General features: G+C 48.9%; 1 protein-coding gene and 1 pseudogene across 2 annotated transcripts in view; both read left to right on the top strand.

The window, feature by feature from the left end:
• Positions 1 to 22,461, top strand: part of LOC127195980 (H-2 class I histocompatibility antigen, D-37 alpha chain-like) — a 99,618-nt gene that overhangs the window by 22,886 nt on the left and 54,271 nt on the right. The window lies entirely within an intron of this gene.
• Positions 1 to 22,461, top strand: part of LOC127195982 (H-2 class I histocompatibility antigen, Q10 alpha chain-like) — a 64,340-nt pseudogene that overhangs the window by 2,141 nt on the left and 39,738 nt on the right.

Raw genomic sequence — 22,461 nt, 5'->3', positions numbered from 1 at the left:
TCGTTCTGGATCTTGGTGCCTTCTCCATGCAGCAGTCACCAGAGTGCAGCCAGCGGTGCTACCACCGAGGTCTCCTGGTCCTGCACAACTGAGCTGCATGGCATGAGCAACACCTACCCCCCCAACCTGCCAGGAGGTGACCCCACATTGGCACTCAGCCTGGAGATCAGCCAGAACCCCATGCCCGCTCCCCCAGTCTGCTTAGGCAGCACCACCTGCATCTGATGCCTAAACTGCCACCTTATGTACCGGATGCAGGAGCCTTCAAGGCAGTTGCACAGCGCCCTGAGAACCACACCTGCCACTGTGGCTTCAGCCTGGCCTACATTCTGCTGGGCCAGCACCTCATGGCCAGAGAGGACCATGACCAGTTTGAACTGCCTGCCACAGGAAGGAGTTCAACACAGACCTAACTACAATGTAGAGATGAGGGTCTCCAAGTCTTTGTTTTGCATAAATCAGAGGACACTTCTCCCAATACCCTGGATCCAGTTTGCTTGTAACCTTTGACCTTCGGCTGCTCCTCACTCAGAAATGGTACTGAGTTCACCCTCACTAGCTTTCCAGCCTTGGATACTTGCTACTTCAGCAACTGAGAAGAGATGCCCCCAAGACTTCCTGGCAGCACTGTAGACACTTGTTTCTCCCACATGGCTTCAAGAAGGCCACCAAGCCAGTAAAACCATGAACAATCTACCTCGTGACAACCACAAGGTCTGCAGGTGCATCCAGCTGCAGGAGACGGCTGTGGATACCCAGAAGCTGAGGTCAAAATTGACAACAGAGAGGACTGCCCTCCTCCTCATCCTCCTGGTGCATTTCCTCATGAACTCCTGCCTCTCCAAGGCCCCAGTGGCCCAGGGGAACCCATAGCTTGCTCTGCCTGCTGAGGTCCACATTGCCCACCTGAGCTGGCTGCAGGCCTTGGGGTGAGGCTCGAACACTGAGAAAACCAAAGAGAGGTTCCTGTGTGAGAGGTGCCCTGTGGGTGACCACAGTGACTATGAAGCAGTGTAAACCCCGAAGCTCTGCAGAGTGTGAAGTAAGTGCAGATGGGGGAGGGAGGTCTCTGGTCACCCCACCATTGAAGACAGACAGTGAAGGAAAGAAGCAGACACAGCCTGAGAAGCCAGTCACCTCAGCCCTGACTCTGTTCTGCGTGTGCATCAACGCTGCTGCCTCCTGCACCTGGCAGGGCTGCTGCCACACAACACTGCCTGAGTGAAGAAGCCAGGCCACCCTGGACTTCTTAGAACCCTTTCCTTAGTGTTTCCAAGCAGTAACTCGGAGGCTTCTGAGGTCTAGAGTTTGCACAATGCTCTGTGCAGTGAGCGAGATACCAAGAATTCAAGAAGGCAGTTGACACAGGTTCTGAGGGCGAATCCCAGGCTGGCTGCCCTCAGACATCCCTGTGTTGATGGGGAGTATAGGGATGGAGTGAAAGTGACAGTTTTCTGAGCATATTAGAGACAACAAACAAATCCATCCTGGGAAAGAAAAACAAACGAAGCAGAAGCTGAGGTCCGCTGGAGAGTTCAGGGCAAAGGGGCAGCCATGTTCACAGACGCACAGACCACAGTTATACTAGGAACTAAAGTAGGTCTCAACGGAGGGGCCATAGCGTTTAAGTAGGCTAAACAGGCTACAACACTACAAAATCCTAATCTTTAAAAAAAAATGTATTGCTTATGAACATCACCTGCTCTCTCACAAGTCTTTTCTCATCTCCCACTTGTGATTTAAACAAAAGCATGTTTATCTCTCCTTCATCTCCCCCTTTCTAATAAATAAAATAAGCTATGTACAATGAAATAAGAATTATGCAGTAAGTCACATTTACAGGGACCAGTCAGTCCATTTGTAGTTGACAATTTTTAAGATGTTTCCACTATGTATCCTTTGCTACTGATTCTTATCCTAATGTCTAAAGTTTTTTTTTTTTAACTAAACTTATATTAGCACTGTGGCTATCTAGTCTTCAACCCCACCAGAGACCCCAGAAGGAAAAACTACCTAATATGAAGGAAGTACAGGCAAGCAACATCCAAAAGTATTGATAGGACAGAGAGCTGATTGTCTGGACAGTGACAAGTTCCTTCTCCACTGTTGAGGCACCTGGTCTCTGCAAGGCTGGGCAGCCAATTTCTCAGTATCTGGCTTGATCATAGTGGATGGTCATTCTGTCATCAGCAGTAGAGATAAGCAAAGTTCCTCAGTCCGGTGGCTGTTCTGCCACTATCGTTTCTTGATGCCCGCATGATTAGACTGGAGGTGCTGCCAGGAACAGGTGTGTCTCTGTCATAAAAGCCCTCTATTATTAAATGTCATATTCTGTGGAACTCTGAAGTGTTTGAAGACCATCTATCTATCTATCTATCTATCTATCTATCTATCTATTCGTTTGAAAAACATATACAAAAAATTAAATGAAGCTTATTCTATAATTAAGTAATTTAGTATCTAGTAAGATTTATAAGTGACCAGTTACCAATTTCTATCTCTGACCATCCTGAACATGTCACAACAGTTATTTTTCACCTTTTCAAATAAGCTGTTCATGTATAATACATTAAATAAATGTCAAACAAAATGATCTTAAGTTTCTGCCAACATACAATATACAATATAAGTTTCCATTAACATACCATATACAGTGTATAAAGCAAAAGTTGAAAAAGGAAAAAAAAAACCTTAAATTTACATCAGTCAACAACACCAGTGTGAAATATTTGAATACAAATATAAATATTTGAGGCTGGTAGATTCAATAATCCACTTTTTAGTCTACAAATCTATATCCTCTCTTATATCTTCCCTTCTCCCCCCCCCCCCCTTTTTTTCCTTAACATTAGATAAGATAGAAAAATGAGTGAGAAAGAAGGCTAGAAGAAAGAAATTCCTAAATGAAACTCTTTTTAGCTTGCAACTAACCCCCCTAGGCAAAAATGAACATTGATAACCCACCACCCCACCTATTGGGAATAGGGGCATCGTTCTCTCAAAATTACTTTTTGCTGTTTGGGGGGAAACATCTTTTGGGTACCATAGAAAAATAAGATATTGGCCAAGCACTGCAAAAGCTAGCTGTATCTGTTTTGTCCAGTCTTGTTTGGATTGATCCTTGGGGCTAGCCCTTTTTAAAGTTGATGTGCATGCAGTTTCCTCAGGAAACAGTAGTGAGGCAGTCTCTGAGGCTGAATCACCCGGGCTACCTGCTTTGTCTTCATAATTATCTGTTTTATTCTCTGAAAATAAGCAAATTTTCACAAGTATTGATATAAGTGCATATATATATGGATTATTCAAGGTGTACAAATTATTTAAAGGTAAGCGTCTGCCCTGTGTTTGAGCAGGTGTAAGCCATCAATGTTACACATGTTTGAGCTGTAATGTCCAGGCTGTAAGAGAGAATCTCATGTTATAAGGACCAGGCATCCCTTATTATTCTCTTGCTGTACCAACATATTCAATATTATGTACTAAGGTCTTTCCTGGTCGGATCTAATCTTTGTTAGTTTTGTCAGCAACCACAGTTTTTCACTCCCTATAGAAATGTGGGCATAGCCTCGGCCCCACCTCAAAACTGTTGCAGGTTTCCAGTCCATGCTCGATAAGTCTTTATGGTAAATTGATTGTCCTAGTTCCTCAGTTTTTTCTATAACCCAGTGTCTCTCAGCTGCTGTTGTCCCTTCATCACCAACATTCAGAAAATCTAAAGTCTCTAAAGCATTGTTTAATCTGTCCCGGGGGTTCTTTACCCTTCCTTTTTGTTTAATAAGCATCTCTTTTAAGGTACTTAGTCTGCCCACCACAGCCGCTTTCCTGGTCATACTCAACCCTTCTTGAACTGTGCCGCTTTGTGGGGCTGGTGCCTGACACATTTCCTGCAGAATACGTCTGTCAAGTCTTAAAACAGTTACCATGTTGGCAGGAGTATTATCAGCTGACGAGGAAGATCATAACTGAGTTTTAAAGACACCAAAACTTCCACTACAGTAATGTACATCCTGTGCCACTGCGCGTTGCAATATGTGACCTGCTTTTTGGTTTTAATTTTACAGGGATGACAGTGAAGAGATTGTGCTCAGTCTCAGAAGAGACCTTGAACTTTTAACTTTTAAAGTGTTGAGACTGACAGACCTGGGGCCTTTGGAAGTTGCTCTGGATGCATTTCTGCACTGTGCTGTGGCTACAAGCCCGTGGGGGGCCAAGGGGTGGGATGTGGGGGTTTGAATGAAAATGGCGCCCATGGGCCCTTAGGTTTGAATGCTTGGTCCTTAGGGAGCGGCCTTATCTGAATGAATTAGGAGGTGTGAGTTTGTTGGAGGAAGTGTGTTTCCAAAGCCCGAGCCAGGCCCAGAGGCTCTGCTCCTGCTGCCTGAGGAGCCAGATGCAGAACTCCAGATGCTGCTCCAACACCACCATGCGACATCATTCCCAGCGTGACGACCATGGACCAGCCCTCTGGACTGTGACAGTTAGACGCTCTTTTACATGAGCTGCTGTGGTCATGGTGTCTCTTCTCAGCAACAGAACAGTGACTAAGACACACATTATGTTAACTTGCTTGGCGGTGCATGTCTTTAAACCTCAACAATCCGGAGGCAGAGGCAGGCTGGCCTCTTTAAATTTGAGACAGCCAAGACAGCCAGGGCTACACAGAGAACCCTTATCTTAGATTTTAAAAGGAACTTTATTATAATCAAGATGCTTTCAGTAAGCCTGAGACTCACAGGATGTCTAAGTAGCATTGTATTTTAGTGAGGGTTTCCACAGATTTTCAGCTCTGCCCTTGCCAGGTGCGAGATGAATTCCATCCTCTTGGTGGTGAGGACTTGCTCACTCCCTTCCCCCATGGAGGAAGCAGAGGGGACGGACTGTGATCTGGGATTGGATGTTGAATATATTGTACATATTCAATCATTCACTCTGTCTCCCTCTCCTCCTGCCCCCCCCCCCCAGCTGCTGCATGGAGAGCAGTCTCAAGAGAGTCCCAGGTACATGGGGACAGAGGAAGCCTGGGGACAGCCAGCAGGAACCTGAGCCCCTTTCATTCAGCTGCCACATGAAGAAGCCACGTGACCTCATGTGACCCAGCTCTAGTGAAGCCTTGAGAAAACACAGCAAGAAAGCTGAACCGTGGCCTGGGAGACTTCCTGAGCCAGGATCACCCAGAGAGTCTTGGTGTCACACACTGTGGGAAGTAATCAGTGGTTGGTGTCTCAGATGCTGAGCTTGGCTGCCTTGCTACACAGCAGAGGATGACTGGGGAGCTCAGTTCTCCTCAGTCTCCTGTGCAGGTCCCAGGACTCTGAAAGCCCCAGATGTCAAGGAGGAGGAATGATCCGGCCTTTCCATCAGCCCTGAGCTATTATAAGGCCGCACTCTTATTCGGTTCCAATTTTTTAAGTGTTTAGTGCAAAGTTTTAGTCTCCAGTCCAGGTCTGGGGTGTGTCAGGTATTTCTGCCGGGACACTGATGACAAGTACGCCGTACTCAACCCCTATTGGGTGGCACGATCCTGGGGAACCAATCAGGTTCGCCTCGGGCACAGGTTATATAGGCAAAGCAGATGCGAGACTCAGACTTGGCCCAGATCCCAGATGGGGCAAGTGTCGCCGCGCACGCTGCTCCTGCTGCTGGCGGCCGCCCTGGCCGCCCTGGCCCCGACCCAGACCCGCGCGGGTGAGTGCGGGGTCGGGAGGGAAACGGACTCTGCGGGGAGGGGAAGGGACACCGGGGAAGCCGCGTCCCCGCGTCGCCTACCAGACCCTCCGCCCCTGCTCCACCCGCGTCCCGAGCCCCGCGCCCTGCTCCCCTCCCGGCCCGCGCACCTGCCCGGGGTCCCGGGAGGAGGGTCGGGGTCTCACCGCGCGCCGCCCCCAGGCTCACACTCGATGCGGTATTTCCACACCGTCGTGTCCCGGCCCGGCCTCGGGGAGCCCCGGTACATGGAAGTCGGCTACGTGGACGACACGCAGTTCGTGAGCTTCGACAGCGACGCGGAGACTCCGAGAATGGAGCTGCGCGCTCTCTGGGTGGAGGGGTGGCCGGAGTATTGGGAGCGGGAGACGCTGATCGTCAGGAACAGGGCGCAGACTTTCCGAGAGACCCTGAGGACGCTGATCGGCTACTACAACCAGAGCGAGGGCGGTGAGTGACCGCGGTCAGAGCTCACGTCCCCTCCACGTCCCGACACCGGGGCCGGAGTCCCAAGTCCAAGATTCGGGAGAAGAGCTGTGACCCGGGACGGTTTCGCTTTTCGTTTTGAGGATCCCGTGGGTGGGCGCGGCCTCGGGCGTGGATGATCACGTGGGGGCAGGTGGGCGGGGCTGACCGCGGGGTCCCGCAGATTCTCACACCTTCCAGTGGATGTGTGGATGTCACATGGGATCCGAAGGGCGCCTCCTCCGTGGATATGAGCGGTACGCCTACGACGGCCGTGATTACATATCCCTGAACGAAGACCTGAAGTCGTGGACGGCAGCGGACGCGGTGGCGCAGATCACCCAGCGCAAGTGGGAGCAGGATGGTGTTGCAGAGAGAGACAAGGCCTACCTGGAGGGCTCTTGTGTGGATTGGCTCCGCAGATACCTGGAGACCGGGAAGGAGACGCTGCTGCGCACAGGTGCAGGGGCCGCGGGCACCTCCTCCCTCAGACTGTAGGCTGGGCTCAGGCCTGAGGAAGATGAGCCCTCAGCTGGGATGATGCCCACCTCTCTTCCTCATTTTAATTTTTTTCTTTCTACTTTTATTACAAAGAGAGTGACAAAAAAAACCAGACTTAAATTAATGAGGATGAATGCTGTACATCCCGGTGAATGTCTGTACAGCGAGAGTGGCTATTTTAAACCTGTGGAGATTCGCTGTTCATTATCAAATACAATTCACGCTCTCACCCAGTACCAACACACAGGCAAGTAAGAAGATTAATGACAGACTTAGAACTAGAAAACAACTACTTTATATCCTGTTTCATAACTGAAGTCGATCACCTGCATTCAGTCTTTTCCCGTCGCTCATCATTTACCCTTCCTTGCTCTCTCCTGGTCAACTTACACTGTACACAGGGGCACTTCTTTGCATATGCACATAGGTGGGCTATTTCCCACATATGAGACAGGACTGTGTAGGTGTCCCTTCTCAGACTGTGTGACGTCGACTAATATTACACATGCCAAGTCCATCCATTTTCCTGAGTAATCTGTGATGACTTTTGTTACAGCCGAATAGTGTTCCATGTTATATATAGAACAAACTTTCATTATTCACTCAACTGTTGGTGCACAACTGGACTGAGTCCAATTCTTTGCTCTAGCGAGGGGGCAGCACTAACAATGGAGGTGCAGATATCCCTACAGGATGGCGTGGAGGTCTCCGGGTATAAGCCCACAGTAAAACAGCTGGGTCATGTGGCAGTTCTAGTTTAAATCATTGACAAAGGTTCCTCGCTGTCCACATGCTCTCCGTCATTTGTCCTCAGATTTGCTGGTGACGGCCATTCTGACTGGGATGAGGTGTTATCTCCAAGTGCGTTTTCATTTTTGTTTTATTATTTTATGTGTGTGAGTGTCTTACCTGCACATTTGCATGTGCACCAGGTGTGCGCCTGCTGTCTGGGGTCAGAAGAGGGCGACAGAGCACCTGGGACTGCAGGTGCAGACAGGGCATCTGACCCAGCTCCTCTCTCTGAGCCAGCTGGTCCTTAAGTAGCTTTGATCTGATTGTCACTGGTGGGAAAGATACTGAACACACTGAAGATGGTTATTGGCAATTTGTGGGGTTTTTTTTTTTTCTTGTACTAAAAAGAACTGTCTTCTGAGCTCCCCGGCTACATGTTGGTAGGCAGTTTTCATTGCTTCTTATTTAATTTCTGGAGTTCTCTGTAAAGTCCGGCTGCAGTCCTTGTCTGCAGGGCAGCTGGGACAGGCTTTCTCCTCCTGTGGCTCCTGCTCTCGCTGCTGATTGAGTCCTTTGCTGTGAAGAGTTTTTAGTCCCTCGCTGGGTCCTGTGATGTTGCTGTTCTGTAATAAGCTCCTGCCCACCCCACCATCTTGAAGGGACTCCCCCAGGTTTTCTTCCTGAAGTTTGGGTGTTTATTTCCAGTTCACTTTTGTACAAGGTGAAAGGTGAGACTCTAAATTCAGCTTCTCAGATAGAAAGACTGTGCTGCGGAGTCCTTTGTAGAATGGGCTCTTTTTCTTTTCTCAATGTGTGTCTTGCATTTGTTATTGAAAATGGAGTCTATGTACCTTTGACAGTTCGTTTGCAGGATCTGTGCTCTATACCTTTGATTCTCCTGCCCTATTTCATGCCAGGTCCATGTGTCCTTGTCACTGTGGCTCTGCAGTGTAATGTGAGGTCGGGATTCCAGCACCTCCAGCTCTTACTCCTTAGGAGGGTTTGGCTGTTCTTGGTCTGCTGTATTTTTCTACAGCTATCAAATTAATCAGAATTTTTTATAGCATTGCATTATATCTGTAGATTAATTCCAATAGTATGGTCAGCTTCACAATATTAAATCTGCCAGTCCAGAGGCAGGGCTTGTCTCTCCAGTGTCTGCTGTCACCTTCTTTCATCTTTTACAGAATCTTGAAGCTTCCATTTAGAGTCTTTCATTTCCTTGGTTAGAAATATCCTTGGCTCAATGGCGACTTTATCCTAATTTCCTTCTCTGAGTGTACAGTGTTTGTGTAGATGAAGCCTGCTTTTCTTATATTGGTTTTGTGTCCTGCAACAATATCTGTTGTTTAGATCCCTGAGTTTCCCGTGGACTCACCTGGGTCTTTTAAGTGAAGAATCGTGTTGTCTGGAGAGAGCCACGTGTCGTCTTCCTACTTTCACCCCTATCTGCCTTCCTTTTGTCTAACTCTGAAAGCTAACATGAGCCAGCAGTGCATCAAATAAGATGGTGGAGAGTGTACATCCTTGTCTGTGCCCTGACTTAGAGGGAACTCTGGGTGTCTCTCCTCTTGACATGGCTTTCCACTCTCTCCCTCTCTCTTGCACATGGCAGAGATTTCTCTCTCCTGGATCTCCTTACCCTTTATCAGAGACTGACACTCGCAGGCTCACCTTTCTCTCAGGACAGCTCCGAGGTGTCTCGGGGGGAAGGAGAGAAGATCCCTGAAATGACCAGGGCAGGTGACCCTCGGTCTCTGGTCCTGTGTGAGCCATGGCTTTGGTCAGGCCCTGCTCTCTAGCCACACCCAAGGCCTCTGGAGAATGGCTGCACAGGTGCTCAGGCTCTGCCCACCTGTCAAGGGGAGAGGTCACTTTCCCTAGAGGGACACCTGGAGTCTCTGACCCTGACCTCCTTCACACAGATTCTAGAAAGACCCATGAATAAGATTATCCAGGCCCTGCATCTCAGCTACAGGGGATGTTCAACCCTCCCACACCCCATTTAGTCCCTTCCCAGGAAGGTCTCATGGACCCTGCTGAGTCCCCAGAAGAAAGCAAGATGCCTGACCTTTCCAACTTTTCTCCTCAGACCCCCCAAAGGCATATGTGACCCATCACCCCAGACCTAAAGGTGACTTCACCCTGAGGTGCTGGGCCCTGGGCTTCTACCCTGCTGACATCACCCTGACCTGGCAACTGAATGGGGAGGAACTGACCCAGGACATGGAGCTTGTGGAGACCAGGCCTGGAGGGGATGGAACCTTCCAGAAGTGGGCAGCTGTGGTGGTGCCTTCTGGGATGGAGCAGGATTACACATGCCATGTGGTGCATGAGGGTCTGCCTGAGCCCCTCACCCTGAGATGGGGTAAGGAGGGTGTGGGTGCAGAGCTGGGCTCAGGGAAAGCTGGAGCCTTCTGCAGGCCATGAGCAGGTCAGGGCTGAGAGCTGGGGTCATGACCCTCCCCTTCCCTTGCTTTCCCTTCCCTTCCCAGAGTCTCCTGAGTCCAAGGTCCCCATCATGGCAATCATTGCTGTTCTGGTTGTCCTTGGAGCTGTGACCATCATTGTGGCTGTTGTGAGGAAGAGGAGGAGAAACACAGGTAGGAGAGGGCAGGGCCTGGGTTTTCTCTCAGCCCCTTTTAGAAGTGTGCTCTGCCTCATTAATGGGAAACACATGCACACCCTCGTTGTTCCTGTCTCTAACTGGAGCTGCTGTCAGTTCTGGAACCTTCTTAGGGTTTGAGTCTTCCTTGGTCTCTCACAGCTTTTCTTCTCACAGGTGGACAAGGAGGAGACTATGCTCTAGCTGCAGGTAAGTGTGTGGGACAGGATTTCCCTGAGGCCCTTGGGATGAAGCTGGAGATGGTGGGGAGCTCAGCCAGACCATAATAGTCCCCTGAGCCTCACCTGCCAGTCTCCTGAGTGTCTTCTTATTTTTTCTACTGCAGACAGAGACAGCATCGAGAACTCTGCCTCCTCTCTGGAGGATTGAAAAGGTGACACCTGGAGGCTTGGGTTTGGGGCTGAGGCAAGAGGAGAGGACTGGGTGGGGGAGGGTGGGGCTCAGATTTAGAGCTGTGGATGAGTGACGCCTTTGAGATGTGTTGACTGTTCATGATTCGTGTTCTTTAGCGTCAGGCAGCTGCCTTGTGGGGACACATTCTGACTTAAAAACAACAGATGTCTGAAGCTGTCTGCTTACTCCTGTGGGCACAACATGAAGTGGGGAGCCCTGCGCACCCCTGCACACCAGGACCCTGTCCCTGCACTGCCTGTGCTCCCTTGCACAGCCAACCTTCCTGGTCCAGCAGACAGGAGGGGACATCTCCATCCTGTCAGCTCCCTGCTGCCCTGAGCTGCAGCTCCTCTTGTCCCCACTGAGACTAAGAATCTGAAATGTTGACTTGATTGTTCACATCCTTGACCCATGGGTTTGATTGATAGGTAAATTAAAGGATTGAGAATTCTTGCACTATTGTGGAAGAAATAAATGGCAGATGGAGAACCTTCCAGAATCTGTGTATCCCATGCTGAGTGTCCATGGGACAGGAGGAGCCTGTGGGATCTGAGTTGCATGGGCAGTGTCAGGTGCAGCTCAGCCCATGTGCACTTGGCGTTGGTGTAGTCACTCCTCAGCCATGTCCTCCTGGACTGTTTTGTCCTTGTCTCTGGGTAGAGCCACAAGCTGACAGACTGTGATGACAGGATTACAGGGAGGGTGAGCCTTGTCCTGTGTCCTTGATTAGGAGACTCCAGGGCTCTGTCAGGCTTGCCCAGGCTCCATTCTGGCTGCAGCTTTTCATCCCATCTTTTGTCTTTAGCTCCTGTCTTTTCAGTCTGTATGGAGGGTGAGGCCTGTTCCTGTCCCTGTGTGTGGTGCCTGTCTCATTGTCCTCTGGGGTGTGATAGCAGTAGGAGATGCTTCTCCTGTTCTTGTCTCAACAAGGCCCCTGAGCTCAAGGGATGGATTTTAGTGTCCTGAGCCCATGCCCCCATCCAGGGTTGTTTCCTGGGGTTTCCCCACCCCCACCCCTGTCAGGCTTTCAGAATCTAACCCTTGTGTAGGTTGGGCAGAAAAGCCTGATCCACAGGGTCTCAACTTGGTTCTGCTCTGCTCCCTCTGCCTCCCTGGCCATGGGAACCCAGGAGCTCATAGGTAATCCAGCAGTGTGTGGGGCTGGGAAAGTGGAGCAGGACCACAGTGGTAATATTGGGAACAGCAGGTGCTGGCCTTGGGGTGAGGAAGGGACACATCTCAGTGCAGCTGAGAAGCTGACTGAAGCAGTGAAGAATTTTCCAGGCCGTGGTTGAGAAAAGCTTTAATTCCCGCACTCAGAAGACACAAAGGCAGGAAAACCACTTTGAGTTCCAAGCTCGGGGTCTCTGACCTCAGTGTCGGGGACAGGGTGCTGCACTTGGACACCAGCATCTGGCTGAGGCTATGTTCATGAAGGAGCCTCTGCAGAAGAGGGAGGCGGCTGTGGGAGCCTCTCCTCTAGAGGGAGTCGTTCCCTGGGGAGCCAGGAGGAGGCTGTGAGGCTCAGGAGACACAGGAAGCTCCAGGTTCCCTGAGCTCACACAGTGGAGCAGGTCCCTCTCAGGGTGGAACAGCAGCAGGCTCTGCGGGACAGGAGACTGTGGAGTGAGCTGCTGGGAGCTGTGCAGGGGACTGCAGGGATGGGGTGTTGTGAGTGCAGCGCACACTGGGGAGGGCTGCTCAGTGGTTACTCTGTTCTTTAATCTCCTTCCCCTTTTGTTTAGTTTAGTCGAGTTGTAAGTAAAGTACGCTCAGTTAAAAAGTTTATAATAAAATATAATTGTTAAGAAAATCGAGCCTGCGGGGGTTTGAATCCCAGCACCCACACGACTGTCACAGCTGCCTGTAACTCCACTTCCATGGTATTCAAGCCCTTCCTGACCTCAGCGGGCACTGCACACACAGGGAGCGTATCCACATATATGTACTAAATACCTGTACATATAAAATAAAAGATTTTAGGAAAAAAACTTTGAAGACCCCGGAGGACCCTCCCCAGCAGTGTAAACCTGAGTAGCTCCTCTGGGGTGGGCACTGACCATCCCCGCTGTGCAGAAGGGAATTCTCTGACACTGTGCAGAGAGCTCCAGGAAGGAAGTCCATGAGCCTTTCCCTGTGTTGGGGTGAGCTTCTCAGTGACGTCACATGATGCACTGTGAGTTATTCCTGCTCCTGTGAGGAACCCCTCCCCTAAACTCCTGTTGGTGACCCCAACAAAAACTGTTTCACCAAGCTGGACATTGTTGCAATGGTCACCGTAACAGCTGTGGGTTCCCTATTTGAAGTGAACAGACACGTGTGCTGTGTCTTTCCAGGAAACGTCTGTCACACAACACAGACCTGCTCTCGTGTGTGACAGGGAGTTAGAAGGGGCAGAGGCACAACTTCTGTTCTCAGAGGATCTGCTGTAGGAACTCAGCAGGGGAGGAGCCAGGCAGGCAGTGGGGACCTGGGGAAGCCCTGTGCTGCTCCTGCTGCATACCCCAGTCTCCTCCCCTGTGAGGTCAGTGGGTGTGGGAAGTGAGGCATCCTGGGTCCACTCTGCAGATGAAGTCACTGTTACCACTACTCCTTATTTTTTCATTTGATTTTCATTTCTTATGCCTCTAACTTTCCTCCTTCTCCACCCCTTATCCTTCCTAATACTTCTCAACCCCCAAACACAAGATACAAGAGAAGAAAAGTTAGTGGGGAGAGAGGGCGGAGTTCTCTGTAGCGCTCTGTGGTGGGTGATGAATAGTTCTCTAGGGGACACGAATCTCGGCCATCAGGACATCCAGCCGTCCAGCTAACCAGCAAACAGCAGGTCAAGCAGCCACCCTCCTCCTCCGACTGTCTCCTCAGAGTTTTTCTTCCTCTCCCCCCCCCCCCACCGTCTCCTGGAAGTTTCAACAGCATCTCCTTCTCTCTCTGGGCTATGGTTTCTTATCTTCTCAGAGTCCTCTGAATTAAACCATCTGCATCTAGCAAAGGACCACCTTCCTCTCCAAGTCACAGGAGGCCGTTATCAGCTGGCAAAGACCACATCCCCACATCAGGCAATTATAGTTAACAGCTGTAATAAACTAAGGCAGCCCCATATCCCACACTTGTGTGTACAACAAAACCATGTTTACATAACATAATTGAGTTTTTATTTATTTATATATTTATTTATTTTGGTTTTCCGAGACAGGGTTTCTAAGTGTAGCCTTGGCTGTCCTGGACTTATTTTGTAGACCATGCTGGCCTTGAATTCACAGTGATCCACCTGCCTCTACCTCCCAAGTGCTGAGATTAAAGGCATGGGCCACCACATCTGGCTATAATTGAGTTTTTAAAGAAACAAAACTTCCACTACACATCACAGCTTACCTCCCGGACTCACTCTGGGTGTGAGGAGGCGGGGCTGGAGCATCAGACAGCACTGTAGACAGTCCTCAGAGGAACACAGAGTCACCATCAGTGAAGAGGAGAAAAACTGTCAGGGATACCTAAGGAGGGACATGGAAGCATCAGTAGGCGATGCTGAGCTGAGATGCCTGCTAGAGATGCAGGATGTGTGGGTCTCAGCCAGAGGATCAAAGGTGGAGATTCTGAGGACAGTTTGTGCTGGAGAAGACAGTGGAGGTGACATCATCATAGTCATCGTCAGTCTTTAAACACTGATGAGGCACTAAGGGGTTGATGGGAAAAAGAGAACAGGATCAAGTGTAACAGAGAGAGTATTTGATTTTCTAATGATTTCGTTTGCTTTTGAGTTAGGGTCTTGCAGACTCATTTTTCTTAATTTTCTTTTCTTTTTTCTTCTTTTTTGGTGTTTTGAGACAGGGTTTCTCTGTGTAGCCTTGGCTGTCCTGGACTCACTCTGTAGACCAGGCTGGCCTCAAACTCACAGCGATCCACCTGCCTCTGCCTCCCGAGTGCTGGGATTAAAGGCGTGCGCCACCACTGCTTGGCATTTTTCTTAACAAATGTATTTTATTAAGAACTTATTCACCAAGCATACGTCACTTATAACCTGACTGACCTAAACAATGGGAAAAGGAGATTAAAGAACACAATAACAAAACCATAAAGATATCAGTTCTGAGAAACAATTCTCCTGATGTATTTAGCAGGATTTCTTCTGCTGGAACCTGGAGTAATCAGAAGCCGGAACCTCAGCCAGAGTCTGGAGTCTCGAAGCCTTTCCTCCAGCAGTGCTCTCTAGGAGAGTCTTGAAGTGGAGCTTTGAACAGCCAAAACTATCCCAAGTCTCCAAACACCCCACCTCTTGTTTTTGCCGCATTTATATCTCTCCTCCCAGCGTCTGTTCAAGGATCTTTTCAGTTGGCAACAATCAAGCTCCTGCACGAGGTGGTTTGCCTTCTAGTGGATTAACCTCACCTGTTCTCTCACAAGACCGTTCCCCATCCCACACTTGGGATCATAACAAAAACAGGTTTATTTCTCCTTCAGGGTCTCCTTGTGTAGCCTTGGATGCACTGGAGCTCTGTGTAGACCAGGCTGGCCTGAAAGTCACAGGGATCTGCCTGCCCTTGCCTCCTCAGTAGCTGGGAGTAAAGATGTGTGCGACCATGCCTGGGTTACAGTGTCTAATTATATGCATCTGTGTGGGCATGTGCAAGACTGCACTGGCCATGGAGGACAGATCAGGTCATTACAGACAGCTGTAACTCAACTTACTGTGGACACTGAGTATCTGCCTTAAATACTAAGTGTCTCTCTGATCCCCAGGATTTTAATTTGAATCTTTAAAAAAAAAAAAACTATTTTGATATTGTGTATGCTGTCAGGCAGGTGGTGGCGCACGCCTTTAATCCCAGCACTTGGGAGGCAGAGGCAGGTGGATCCCTGTGAGTTCCAGGCTAGCCTGGTCTACAATGCAAGTCTAGGACAGTCAAGATAACACAGAGAAACCCTGTCTCAAAAAACAAAAACAAACAAACAAAAAACATTGTGTATGCTGTGGGGCAGGAAACAGGCATGCTACTGAGTGTGTACGGAGGTCAGAGGTCACCATGCGTGGAGGTCAGTGGTCACCCTGTGGCAGTTGGTTCTCTCCTTCTGCCACATGGGTTCCAGGGATGGCGCTCACAGGGTCAGGCTTGTGAAGCAAGTTCTTTTGCCCAAAGGGAGTCTTGACTGAGGATTTTCTCTTACTGTGTGAACTTCATGCAGCCTGGCATGATAGCCAAAAGAGTTATAGGAATCACAAAACCCTATTTCAACCATCACCCTAAAACTACCCAGACTAGCCACTTTGTGACAAGACAAAGAGTGAACTAACTGCCTTGTGCTCCCTGCTTCCTTAGGTGTCTTGGCACAGATTTGTGGCAGGACAGTCGGTTTCTTCTCTCTCTCTCTCTCTCTCCTCTCATTTACTAATTAATTATGTATGCAATGCCCTGCTTGCACACTAGAAGAGGGCATCAGATCTCATTACAGATGGTTGTGAGCCACCATGTGGTTTCTGGGTATTGAACTCAGGACCTCTGGAAAAACAGACAGTGCTCTTAACCTCTGAGCTGTGGGAAGCTGAAGCTATCGCCCTCCCTAAGATGGCGCCTGGCAACCTGCCAGGCAGGATGACTTGCAATTCTGTTCCTGGTAAACAAGTCCTTATTCGGGTTGTGGGCCGTGCTTTGCTCTGATGTATGCATCCTGCTTTGTCGGGAACCAATTGGAGCTCCCGACATAAGAGCTGCTGATTGGTTGAGGCAGAGGATATAAAGGGGCGCGGAGGTGTTGGGGGAGGAGAAACAAGCGAGCGGGAGAAGAAGAAGCTTGCTGAAAAGGTTCCTGAATAAACTGCCTGGAGAAGAACGTTCGGGTCACGTCCTTATTTTCCACTGGTCGGAAGGGTCACGACACTGAGCCATCTCTCCAGCTCAAGTGCAGGGTGATTGCTGGTCAGATTTTAGATATTAACCTGGCTGCAGAGCAAAAGTGAACTGAGGAAAAGCAGGTGAGAAAGGATGTGTAGGAGAGATGTTCAGTTCCTCACCTGACTAGAACTAAGACTCCCAACGGGATCATATGACAGGATGTATGCTTACCCAGGCACATGCTCTTCCTCCTCCTCCTCCTCCTCCTCCTTCTCCTCCTCTGGCTGGAGTTGTGGTTCCTTCTAAATGCCTGCATGTATCGGGAAAACCCCTCACGGAGTGGAAAAGGTGAGTGACAGCGTGGATCTTCTTCCAAGTCTGGAAAGTTGAAAGTGGAGATGAGGAATGAAAGGTCCTAAGAGCCGAGCAGAGCCGCCCTGAACACACAGCAGTGCGATGACTCTGCTGCGGAGCAGACCGGCTGGATGATGACGATGATGAAGATGGGCGATGACCAGCTGGAGTTGATCAAGGATGCTGAGAAAGAGGCTGAGGAAGGAGAGGATGGCAGCGACAGTATCCACGGTGAGGACAGCTCTTAAGTACACGGTGGAGTTTAGAGATCTTACCGCGTTGTTCATTTTCCTGGGCACCTGTGAGAGACCACAGTCCCAGCAGCTCCTCCATGGCATCTTCAGCGCGGTCTCTCTGTGCTCCGCGCCTCACCCTTCCTGTGTCCATTAGCTCACGGTCGCGCTGCACCTCCTTCCGTTCTCACTGCCTTTGACGCGCCTTAGTTTTGATAAAACATTTGTTTATTTAATCACTTTAGAGCTTGATTCCAGCTCCCTCACAGACTCACCCCAAGTTTTGTTAAGTCTTAATCTGTAAGTTTTACTTTTAATTTGTTTTGGTTTGTTGGTTTTTTTGTTTGGTTTTACCAGACAGGGTTTCTCTGTGTAGCCCTGGCTGACTCACTCTGTACACCAGGAAGGCCATGAACTCAGAGATCTGCCTGTGTCTGCCTCCCAAGTACTGGAATTAAGGCCATTGTCACTGCAGTCCAGCCTGCTATAATTTTGATAACGCCTTGACTTACCAAAGAAAAAGATGTACAATTGAAAAAAAAAAAAAAAAACTCAAACTAAGTGATTAGGTTCAAACACAAAACTAAACTCATTGTTGTCTACCAGAAACATATGACGGTGGCTACTGGTCATGGACACACACACACACACACACATGGGGAGAGAGAGAGAGAGAGAACAAGACAAATCTAAGTTTTAAAAATTCATTTGTCAATAAAGTAATTAAAACATTCACTTGTAAGCCCAGCGGTGGTGGCAGAAGCCTTTACTTTAATCCCAGCACTCGGGAGGTAGAGGCAGGTGGATCGTTGTGAGTTCGAGGTTAGCCTGGTCTACAAAGTGAGTCCAGGGCAGCCAAGGCTACACAGAGAGACCCTGTCTCAGAAAAAAAAAAAAAAAAAAACATTCACTTGTCCTTATTTTATGCGGCATTTTGCCTGATGGGAGTCTGTTACCATGGAGACAGAAGAGGCATGAGATCTTGAAGTGCAGCTACAGGAGGCTATGGGCACCATGTGGAGCCAGGGAGCAATAATGTGGTCCTCTGGAAGAGCACCCGGCTCTCTTGACTGCTGAGCCATCACCAGACTCAAGAGAAATAACAATCAAGCTGTCTTCATCCCAGATGGCAAGATGGCAGAGAACCTTCCAGAGCACCAGCCCTGTCTTCCCCGGGGGTATTATTCTGCCTTCCTGAAGCCAAAAGGAAAGAGGACGGCAGAGGGCAGCAACAAGTAAGGCCTTATCAGAGTTCTCCCTCCTCAGGGGTGGGGCAGGAATCTTCCCACAGCTTCCCCTAGGAGGAAGACACCACAGACCAGAGCCCTTAGAAGTCCACGGACCACCCGAGTCCACTGGACACCCAGAGAAAGGGAAGCTCAGAGAGCCAGACAAGCTCCTGACTTGTGCGTGTTGGCCTCTTCCCGCCCTCAGTGAGGCCCTTTTAGTTAAACCACAAACTAACAGAAACCAGTCATGGCAGACACAGGGGCTCACACCTTTAATCCCAGGAGTCAGGAGACAGAGGCAGGTAAATCTCTGTGAGGCCAAGGCCAGCCTGGTCTACAATCAAGTCCAGGACAGCCAGGGATGTTTTACAAAGAAACCCTGTCTTGAGACAAAGAAACTATTAAGAGAGAGAAAGAAAAGTAACAGAGTTAGCACACCAAAGCTCCTGTCCAGGAACCTACACTTTCCTAGAAGGAGCCTGGGCAGGTGCTGGGCAGCCTGCTCTGAGCCAGGTCGACTTTCTCAACAGCTTCAAGGAACATTTTCCTCCATTCTCTTTGTGCTGCTAGAACAAGGATGTCCTGTTGCAGTTAACTTACCAGTAATGCCTAATAATATTATTAGGCCTGTAATTGTTATTACAGCAGTATTTTCTAACCTGCTAGCATTCAATAAAGACACAGACACCTGTTCTATTTTTCAAAAGCCTTAGTTAACCTGGGGCAAGGCAGATATTAACTCCCTAAACTATTTCCCATAGTGGGGCAGGTATGGGATACCATCCCATACCATCTGTTTCTAATAATTTCTATCAAGCTACTGCCCATCCATAATCCCAAATACTTGCTAATATTCTTCATCTGGGCCAGATTCTCCATCCACACCGTGGGCCATGTGCTTCTCTTCCACCTAATCCATGGCAGCCTTCCTTCTTCCTCTCCTCTCTCGTCTCCTCCTCCCAAGATTCTGTCTCCTTAAGCCCTGGAACCTTAGCCACGCCTGTCCCATTTGCCCTGCCCAGGTGTGATGGCCTTTTATTGGTCAAAGAGATTAGGCTCTCAGGCAAAGTACAGGTGGGGCAGAGACAGCAAGCTGTATTTAGCATCAAGGTACACCAGACCAACCTCCAACAATGTCCCATGGAAAGCAGAGGTGCCGGACCCTCTAATACGATTTTACTTGATTTTTTTGTTTTCTCTTGCTTTGTGAGAGTTTCCCACATAGACTAGGTTGCACTTGAACCCACTACCTAGGTCAGGTTACCTTACAGCCTCGGCTTCCTGAGCACTGGAGATGCAGGTATCAGGCCCCATATCACCTTCACTTTGCATTTTGGTCAGACTTACTAAGTTAACAACCTTGACCAGGAGCTCCCCTTGTGGGCCAGCCTGGGCTACAACGTGAGCCAGCCTGGGCTAAAACTGGTGCTCCTCCTTACTTGTGCAGTAAATAGTACATTATGGTGCAAGGTTAGAGGTGATGGATATTTTGTGTGTGTGAGTGCATGTTTGAGTCCCTGCAAATGTACAAGGGTACATGTGGGTTTGGGAGGCAGCAGCCAAAGTGGAATGTCTTCCTGCATTATCTCAACCTCATTTAATTATTTACTTATAACAGAGTCTCACTGTGTACTTGTCTGGCCTTGAATTCACAGAGATCTGCCTCACTCTGTCTCCCACATGATGGGATTAAAGCCTGCCCACCATGCCCAGGTCAACCGTAAAGTTTTCTAATTCTTTATTTTTATATTTAATTATATGTATGCATGTGAGTGTGGGTTTGTGCACATAGTACAGTGCCCAAGGAGGGTGTCGGTCTCCAGAACTGAGTTACAGGCAGTTGTGAGGCACTTGTGGGTGTAGAAGCAAACACTGTCCTCTCTCTGCAAGAGCGTATGGACCACCAGCCAGGGAGCCATCGCTCCCTCAACCTTGTTTTTTCTGAGATACGGTCACTGCCTTAGCTAGCGTTCCATTACTGTGAGGAGACACCATGGCCACACAGACCTTTTAAAGAAAAGCATTTAACTGAGTCTGGCTTACAGTTCAGAGGTTTAGTCCACTCTAGTCAGGCGTGGGAAGCATGGCAGCACGCAGGCAGGCATGGTGCTGGAGAGGAGCCAAGAGTTCTCCATCTGATCAGTGAGAACACGTCCTCCAGCAAGCCCTTAGCTACTCCAAGAAGGCCGAGCTTCCTGATACTGCCAGCCCTGGTGACCACACAGTCCTGTGTCACCACATCGCATCCCAGTGTTTCCTCAGCCTCTCCTGGGCCTGTGGATTACTCAGGGCTCCCAAGAGCAACAGAACTTAAGAATGAGCATCTGTTAATGAAAAGTGTGTATCAGGGTGACTCACAGGCTGTGGTCCAGCTAATCCAACAATGGCTGACTACAAGGGAAAGTCCAAGAACCCAGTAGATGCTCAGTCCACAAGGATGGATGTCCCAGCTGGTCTTCGGTATAAGCTGGAATCACAAGAGGTCAGCTCTGATGCCGGCAGAGGGATGAACTTGCCAGCAAGGCGAGAGCAAGCAGGCAAAGGCCAAAAGCTGCCTTCATCCATGTCCGTGTGCAGCTTCCAGCAGAAGGTGGAGCCCGTTGTAGAGGGGGTTTTCCAGCTCAAATATTCTGGACTAAAGGTGTGTCTTTCTACCCAAAGTTCCTATCAGAAGTTGGTTTTCCTACTTCTAACTAAGGAAAATCTCTCAGAGGTGTGCCCTGCATTTTGGGGGTTTAGTTGATTCCAGATGTAGTCATGTGGACATGCAAGTCCACCGGTGTCAACTTGACACACAATCATGTCTCCTTGTTTCTTGATTGATTTCCTAATGAAATCAATAAAGGGTAATGTCCATGATCCATCCATCTTCTGCACTGGCCAGATAGCTGAGTTAGAGGGAGATGTGGGGGGAACCAGCCCTGCATCTTTCAAGTCCTTGATGGGGACACTCATTTCTGCAGTTTCTCTGGGGTGGGTGGGGGGGTGTGATGCTGTTTTCTGTGACAGAGACAACTCTAAAGGCTTCTGTTTAATCCTTCCAAACATAGCAGCCATCACTCCACAGGTCAGGGAAGCAGTGTAAGAATTCTGCCAACTTCTGAGTATATCTATCTCAAGGGTACAAAATAACCACAGAACGAATTCAAACAACACACTGGACCTACTGTAAGTTGAACTTCAGACAAAACTCTTATCGGTCACCGGACCTCCACGAGCTCCTACTTTAACTGAAGGGCCGTAATGTTTCTTGAGATTTCCTAGAATCCACATTTGTTAGGACCAGTGTCAGGAGACCCTGGGAAGTCTGATCACTTCTGTCCCGCAGTGAACGGTTACCCTGCTCAAAGCCTGTAGGTCTCACTAGGACAGGACAGGACAGGAGAAGGCTAACAGGAAACCTTTTAGTATTTTATTAAGGTCTCTACACAGGGGAACCTGGCCATTGCTTCATTCAATGGTCCTGAGTCTGCAAACTGCTCAAGTCTAGAAATTGACTCATGGGCCCAGATGCTCTTTTGCCACTATCCTATATAGGCTCAATTTTTCTTAACAAATATATTTTATTATGAACTTATTAACCGAGAGTACCTCACTTATAACCTGACTAACCTAAACAATAGGAAAAGGAGATTAAAGAACACAATAACGAAACCATAAGGATATCGGTTCTGAGGAACGATTCTCCTGGAGTAGTCAGCAGGATTTCTTCTGCTGGAACCTGGAGCAACCAGAACCCAGAACCTCAGCAGGAGCCCAGAGCCCCCAAGCCTTCCCTCGAGCAGTTCTCTCTAAGAGCATCTCAAAGAGGAGCGATGAACAGCCAAAACTATCCCAAGTCTCCAAAGGTCCCGCCTCTTGTTTTTGGCTCACATTTATACCTCCTCTCAGAATTTGTTCAAGGATATTTTCAGCTGGTTAACAACCAATCTCCCCCACACAGTGGTTGGACTTCTAAGGGGATAAACATCACCTGCTCTCTCACAAGTCTCTTTCTCATCCCCCTCTTGTGATCTAAACAAAAATATGTTTTTTTTTTCTCCTTCAATCCTATGTAGTCTTTCTTTCACTTGTGGAGAATGTTTCCACTTAGATGATCAAACAAAAAATCAGGAGGCTTCTGTGGTGATTTGATTAAGAACATTGCTTGGCAGTGGTGGTACACATCTTTGAACCCAGCACTCAGGAAGTAGAGGCAAGTGGATCTCTCAGTTTGAGTTTGAGGCCAGCCTAGTCTACATAGCGAATTTTAGGACAAACATACAGAGAAATGCTGTCACAAAACACCCAAAATAAAAACAAAAGAATACGCGATACTCACCCCCCATAAGCTCACAGATTTGAATGTGTGGTCATCAGGAAGTGGAACTTCTTGGGAGGGATTAGGAGGCGTG

Source organism: Acomys russatus, chromosome 11 (assembly GCF_903995435.1).
Source record: "Acomys russatus chromosome 11, mAcoRus1.1, whole genome shotgun sequence".
Classification (NCBI taxonomy): domain Eukaryota; kingdom Metazoa; phylum Chordata; class Mammalia; order Rodentia; family Muridae; genus Acomys; species Acomys russatus.
The sequence above is the reverse complement of the archived record's forward strand: the minus strand, read 5'-3'. Positions and strand labels throughout refer to the sequence as shown.